Source organism: Alexandromys fortis, unplaced genomic scaffold, assembly GCF_014885135.2.
Source record: "Alexandromys fortis isolate MF-2015 unplaced genomic scaffold, M_Fortis_MF-2015_v1.1 scaffold_323, whole genome shotgun sequence".
NCBI lineage: Eukaryota > Metazoa > Chordata > Mammalia > Rodentia > Cricetidae > Alexandromys > Alexandromys fortis.
Window position 1 is genome coordinate 64,585 of NW_026068278.1, and position 6,755 is coordinate 71,339.

Sequence of the window (6,755 nt, forward strand, 5' to 3'; positions counted from 1 at the left end):
GAGAAAACAAAATTTTCCAGGATAAAAACAAATTTAAACAATACGTAGCCACAAACCCAGCCTTACAGAAAGTAATAGAAGGAAAATCTCTAACCAAGGAGTCCAACAATGACCACAATAACTCAGACATCTAGAGACCCGTCACCAGCGCAACTCAAAGAAGGGACGCACACGAACTCTACTACTAAAGAAGTGACCGGAGTTAACATCCCCTGGTCATTAATATCACTTAATGTCAATGGGCTCAACTCACCTATAAAAAGGCACAGGCTAAGAGATTGGATACGAAATCAGGATCCAACATTCTGCTGTTTACAAGAAACACACCTCAAACACAGAGACAGGCACCTACTCAGAGTAAAGGGCTGGGAAAAGGCTTATCAAGCAAATGGACCTAAGAAACAAGCAGGTGTGGCCATACTAATTTCTAACAAACTTGACTTCAAACTTAAATCAATCAGAAGAGATGGAGAGGGACATTTTATACTCATAACAGGATCAATTCATCAAGAGGAAGTCTCAATCCTGAATATCTACGCCCCTAATATAAAAGCACCCACATACGTAAAAGAAACATTACTAAAACTCAAGGCAGCCATCAAACCGCACACACTAATAGTGGGAGACTTCAACACTCCTCTCTCACCAATGGACAGGTCAATCAGACAGAAACCTAACAGAGAACTAAGAGAATTAATGGAGGTAATGAATCAATTGGACTTGACAGACATCTATAGAATATTCCACCCAAATCGGAAAGAATATACCTTCTTCTCTGCAGCTCATGGAACCTTCTCGAAAATTGACCACATACTCGGTAACAAAGCAAACTTCCACAGGTACAAAAACATATTAGTAACCACCTGTATCTTATCAGATCACCATGGATTAAAGTTAGAATTCAACAACAACCCTACCCCCAGAAAGCCTACAAACTCATGGAAACTGAACAGTCAACTACTGAACCACACCTGGATCAAGGAAGAAATAAAGAAAGAAATTAAAGTCTTCCTTGAATTCAATGAAAATAAAGAAACAACCTACTCAAACTTATGGGACACTATGAAAGCAGTCCTGAGAGGAAAGTTCATAGCACTAAGTGCCCACTTAAAGAAAACAGAGAAGGCACACATTGGAGACTTAACAGCCCACCTGAAAGCTCTAGAAAAAAAAGAAGCAGACTCACCTAGGAGGAGTAGAAGACTGGAAATAATCAAACTGAGGGCTGAAATCAACAAAATAGAAACACAGAAAACAATCCAAAGAATCAATGAAACAAAAAGCTGGTTCCTGGAGAAAATCAACAAGATTGATAAACCTCTATCCAAACTAATAAAACGCCAGAGAGTGAATATGCAAATTAATAAGATCAGAAATGAAAAGGGGGACATAACCACAGACACAGAGGAAATTCAAAGAATCATTAGATCTTACTACAAAGGCCTGTATGGCACAAAACTGGAAAATGTAAAAGAAATGGACACGTTTTTAGATAAATACCATATACCAAAGTTAAACCAGGACCAGGTGAACAACCTAAATAGACCTGTTAGTCACGAAGAACTAGAAGCTGTTATCAAAAACCTCCCTACCAAAAAAAGCCCAGGACCTGATGGTTTCAATGCGAAATTCTACCAGAACTTCCAAGAAGACCTAATACCTATACTCCTTAATGTATTTCACAATATAGAAGCAGAAGAGTCATTGCCAAATTCCTTTTATGAAGCTACAGTCACTCTGATACCAAAACCACACAAAGACTCAACCAAGAAAGAGAATTACAGGCCAATCTCACTCATGAACATCGACGCAAAAATCCTCAACAAAATACTGGCAAACCGAATCCAAGAACACATTAGAAAAATTATCCATTATGATCAAGTAGGCTTCATCCCAGAGATGCAGGGCTGGTTCAACATACGAAAATCTATCAATGTAATCCATCATATAAATAAGCTGAAAGAAAAAAACCATATGATCATTTCATTAGATGCTGAAAAAGTATTTGACAAAATTCAACATCCCTTTATGATAAAAGTCTTGGAGAGACTAGGGATACAAGGGTCATACCTAAATATAATAAAAGCTATATACAGCAAGCCGACAGCTAACATCAAATTAAACGGAGAGAAACTCAAAGCCATCCCACTAAACTCAGGAACACTAAACTCAGAAACCCACTCTCGCCATACCTCTTCAACATAGTGCTTGAAGTTCTAGCAATAGCAATAAGACAACATAAGGGGATCAAGGGGATTTGACTTGGAAAGGAAGAAGTTAAACTTTCGTTATTTGCAGATGATATGATAGTGTACATAAGTGACCCTCAAAACTCCACCAAGAAACTTTTACAGCTGATAAATACCTTTAGTAATGTGGCAGGATACAAGATCAACTCCAAAAAATCAGTCGCCCTCTTATACACAAAGGATATGGAAGCAGAGAGGGAAATCAGAGAAGCTTCACCTTTCACAATAGCCACAAACAGCATAAAATATCTCGGGGTAACTCTAACCAAGGAAGTAAAAGATCTATTTGACAAGAACTTTAAAGCATTGAAGAAAGAAATTGATGAGGATATCAGAAAATGGAAGGACCTCCCTTGCTCTTGGATTGGGAGGATCAACATAGTAAAAATGGCAATTCTACCAAAGGCAATTTATAGATTCAATGCAATTCCTATCAAGGTCCCATCAAAATTCTTCACGGATCTTGAGAGGACAATAATCAATTTTATATGGAAAAATAAAAAACCCAGGATAGCCAAAACAATCCTATACAATAAAGGATCTTCTGGAGGCATTACCATCCCTGACTTCAAACTCTATCACAGAGCTACAGTAATGAAAACAGTGTGGTATTGGCATAAAAACAGAGAAGTCGACCAATGGAATCGCATAGAAGACCCGGAATTTAATCCCCAAACCTATGAACACCTCATTTTCGACAAAGGAGCTAAAAGTATACAATGGAAGAAAGAAAGCATCTTCAACAAATGGTGCTGGCACAACTGGATGTCAACCTGTAGAAGATTGAAATTAGACCCATATCTATCACCTTGCACAAAACTCAAGTCCAAATGGATCAAAGACCTCAGTATCAGTCCGAACACACTGAACCTGATAGAAGAGAAAGTGGGAAGTACCCTACAACAGATGGGCACAGGAGATCGCTTCTTAAGTATAACCCCAGCAGCACAGACACTAAGGACAACATTGAATAAATGGGACCTACTAAAGCTGAGAAGCTTCTGTAAAGCAAAGGACACTGTCACTAAGACAAAAAGGCAACCTACTGACTGGGAGAAGATCTTCACCAACCCCGCAACAGACAAAGGTCTGATCTCCAAAATATATAGAGAACTCAAGAAACTAGACTCTAAAATGCTAATTAACCCAATTAAAAAATGGGGCACTGAACTGAACAGAGAATTCTCAAAAGAAGAAGTTCAAATGGCCAAAAGACACCTAAGGTCATGCTCAACCTCATTAGCAATCAGGGAAATGCAAATCAAAACAACTTTGAGATATCATCTCACACCTGTCAGAATGGCTAAAATCAAAAGCACCGATGATAGCCTTTGCTGGAGAGGCTGTGGAGGAAGGGGTACCCTCATCCATTGCTGGTGGGAATGCAATCTTGTGCAACCACTTTGGAAATCAGTGTTTCGGTTTCTCAGGAAATTCGGGATCAACCTACCCCTGGACCCAGCAATACCACTCTTGGGAATATACCCAAGAGATGCCCTATCATATGACAAAAGCATTTGTTCAACTATGTTCATAGCAGCATTATTTGTAATAGCCAGAACCTGGAAACAACCTAGATGCCCTTCAATGGAAGAATGGATGAAGAAAGTGTGGAATATATACACATTAGAGTATTATGCTGCGGTAAAAAACAATGACTTCTCGAATTTTGCATGCAAATGGATGGAAATAGAAAACACTATCCTGAGCGAGGTAACCCAGACCCAAAAAGATGAACATGGGATGTATTCACTCATAATTGGTTTCTAGCCATAAATAAAGGTCACGGAGTGTATACCTGGTGAACCTAAAGAAGCTAAAGAAGAAGGTGAACCCAAGAAAAAACATATAGTTATCCTCTTGGCTAAGGGAAGTAGATAAAATTGCCGGGGACAAAATTGGGATCTTGGGGGTGGGGTGGGTTGGGGATAAGGGGGGACAGGGAGAGAAAAGTAAGAAGGGGAGGATTGGGGGAACTTGGGGAAACAGGAAGATTGGGATAAAGGAAGGTTGGATAGGGGAGCAGGGAAGCACATATCTTAGTTAAAAGAGCCACCTTAGTGTTGGCAAGAGACTTGAACCTAGAGTGGCTCCCAGGAGCCCAAGGCGATGTCCCCAGTTAGTCCCTTGGGAAGCTGAGGATAGGGAACCTGAACTGACCCTATCCTATAGCAATACTGACGAATATCTTTCATATCACCATAGAACCTTCATCTGGTGATGGATGGAGATAGAGACAGAGACCCACACTGGAGCACTGGACTGAGCTCCCAAGGTCCCAATGAGAAGCAGATGGAGGGAGAACATGAGCAAGGATGTCAGGACCACGGGGGGTGCACCCACCCACTGAGACAGTGGGGCTGATCTATTGGGAGCTCACCAAAGCCAGCTGGACTGTGACTGAAACAGCATGGGATAAAACCGGACTCTCTGATCATGGCGAACAATGAGGACTGATGAGAAGCCAAGGTCAATGGCAAGGGGTTTTGATCCTACTTCATGTTCTGGCTTGGTGGGAGCCTAGCCAGTTTGGATGTTCACCTTCCTAGACATGGAGGGAGGGGGGAGGACCTTGGACTTTCCACAGGGCAGGGAACCATGACTGCTCTTAGGATAGGAGAGGGAGGGGGAGAGGAGAAGGGGGCGGGGGAGAAGAGGGGGGGGTGGGGGAGGGGGGTGGGGGGAGGGAAATGGGAGCCTGGGAGGAGGCGGAAACTTTTTTTTTCTTATTCTCAATAAAATAAAAAATGAAAAAAAAAGAATAAAAGAAAGAAAAAAAGTGGGTGTTGCAGCAAACCAGGTATACCATATAGGGAATGTGAAGATTAAACAATCACTGGGAATAACTGGAAAATCAGACAATCCAGTCATTGAGATCCAGGCCCGCGGATGGAATTTGTCTCAAAATAGGTGTTACAGATTGTTAGAGAAAGGCTTCATATGTCAACACACACACACACACACACACACACACACACACACAGAGGGGGGGGTGAGAGAGATTGAGACAGAGACAGGTAGACAGAGAGAAAAAGGGTAACAGGAAGAAACATTGTAATAAATAACCGCACACATCACAACAGGAAACAGAAATTCGAATTAACATTTGGACATTCAAGGATTGCTTCATACTATTTCTGTAGAGAAAATCCTTAAGTGTGATATGGAGAGGCAGAGCAGACACAAAGATGTCAGGTCTTCCATGTTTCTCTGAGCAGACTCTTCTGTGACCCTGATTTCTAAGTACTCTCAGCGCCCCCTGCTGGTCCTGTGTTCCCCACAGGGGTGTTTTTGTCTGAACTCACAGTAACATTTCACTCACTGTGTCTCTTGCACAGTAATACATGGCTGTGTCTTCAGACCTCAGACTGCTCATTTCCAGGTACAGAGTGTTCTTGGCGTTGTCTCTGGAGATTGTGTCTTCACAGCGTCGGTATAGTATACATCACTTCTAATGTATGCGACCCACTCCAACCTTTTTCCTGGAGCCTGGCGGACCCAGTTCATTGGGTAACTACTGAGGGTGAATCCAGAGGCTGCACAGGAGAGTTTCAGGGACTTTCCTGGTTGCACTAAGCCTCCACCAGACTCCAACAACTGCACTTCATACTGGACACCTGTAAACACAAAGAATTCAGGTTAGAAAACTGACATAGAAGAATTTTTGTATTTCTCATGTACACACAACACACAGCATCTCATCTTTATGAATTACCTTTTAAAATAAGGACAAAGAAAACCAATATGAGCCCTAAGTCCATGGAGAATGGCCTGTGTTCAGTGCTGACCACTGACTGGGAGGATCCAGGGCTGGTCTCCTTTGCCAGAGCTGAAGGGTCAGGACATGGCTGTTTTTTTATGGGTAAAAGAAGCTTTATTTGCATACCTTCCTGACATAGCAGGCTCTGTAGTTGGACCTGTCCAGAAGGCAGTATTCAGAGTAGATATAAGACATCATACACACTGATGACAGTTATAGATTATGAAGCATTAATGCAGCTCTGTATACAAAATCTCTTTGTTACAGATTCACCACACTTTATTTAGTTCTTTTTTCACCATATGCATAGTAAATGTAGTGTTTCCACACTGTCATGTCTCTTCTGGATCCATCTGAAATAGAAAATCTCAACACATAGCTGTGTTTCCATATATTAGGTCTGTCTGTCTCTTTGTCTCTGCCGGACATGACTTCTTCCTGAAGTGACTCCTGACGGGAACACTTGAAACTTTTCTGAATTCCACTCAGTTCTGAGAGGTGCTATCAAAAGCCCCATGGACTTTGGCAAATGATACATTCTTCGTTCTGCCTGTCTTCCTCTCAGTGGAGACATATTTTTATTTGCAGCACTTAGTTGTTTGCATCCTGAAGTTCTCCCTATGATGACTTTTACTCTCCACTCGGTCTTTCCCTCCTTGATCCCAGGGAACACATGGATGTCTTCATGCTGTCTTAGGTCAGTTTTATTTCTGCTTGTTTATATTTTCATCATAATGTGGATTTTT

The 6,755-nt window shown here is 41.5% G+C and overlaps 1 pseudogene; it reads right to left on the reverse strand.

Annotated features, from left to right (window-relative positions):
- Positions 1–937: 937 nt before the first annotated feature.
- On the reverse strand, positions 938–6,037 carry LOC126494714 (Ig heavy chain V region 914-like; annotated as a pseudogene).
- Between the last annotated feature and the right edge of the window lie 718 nt (positions 6,038–6,755).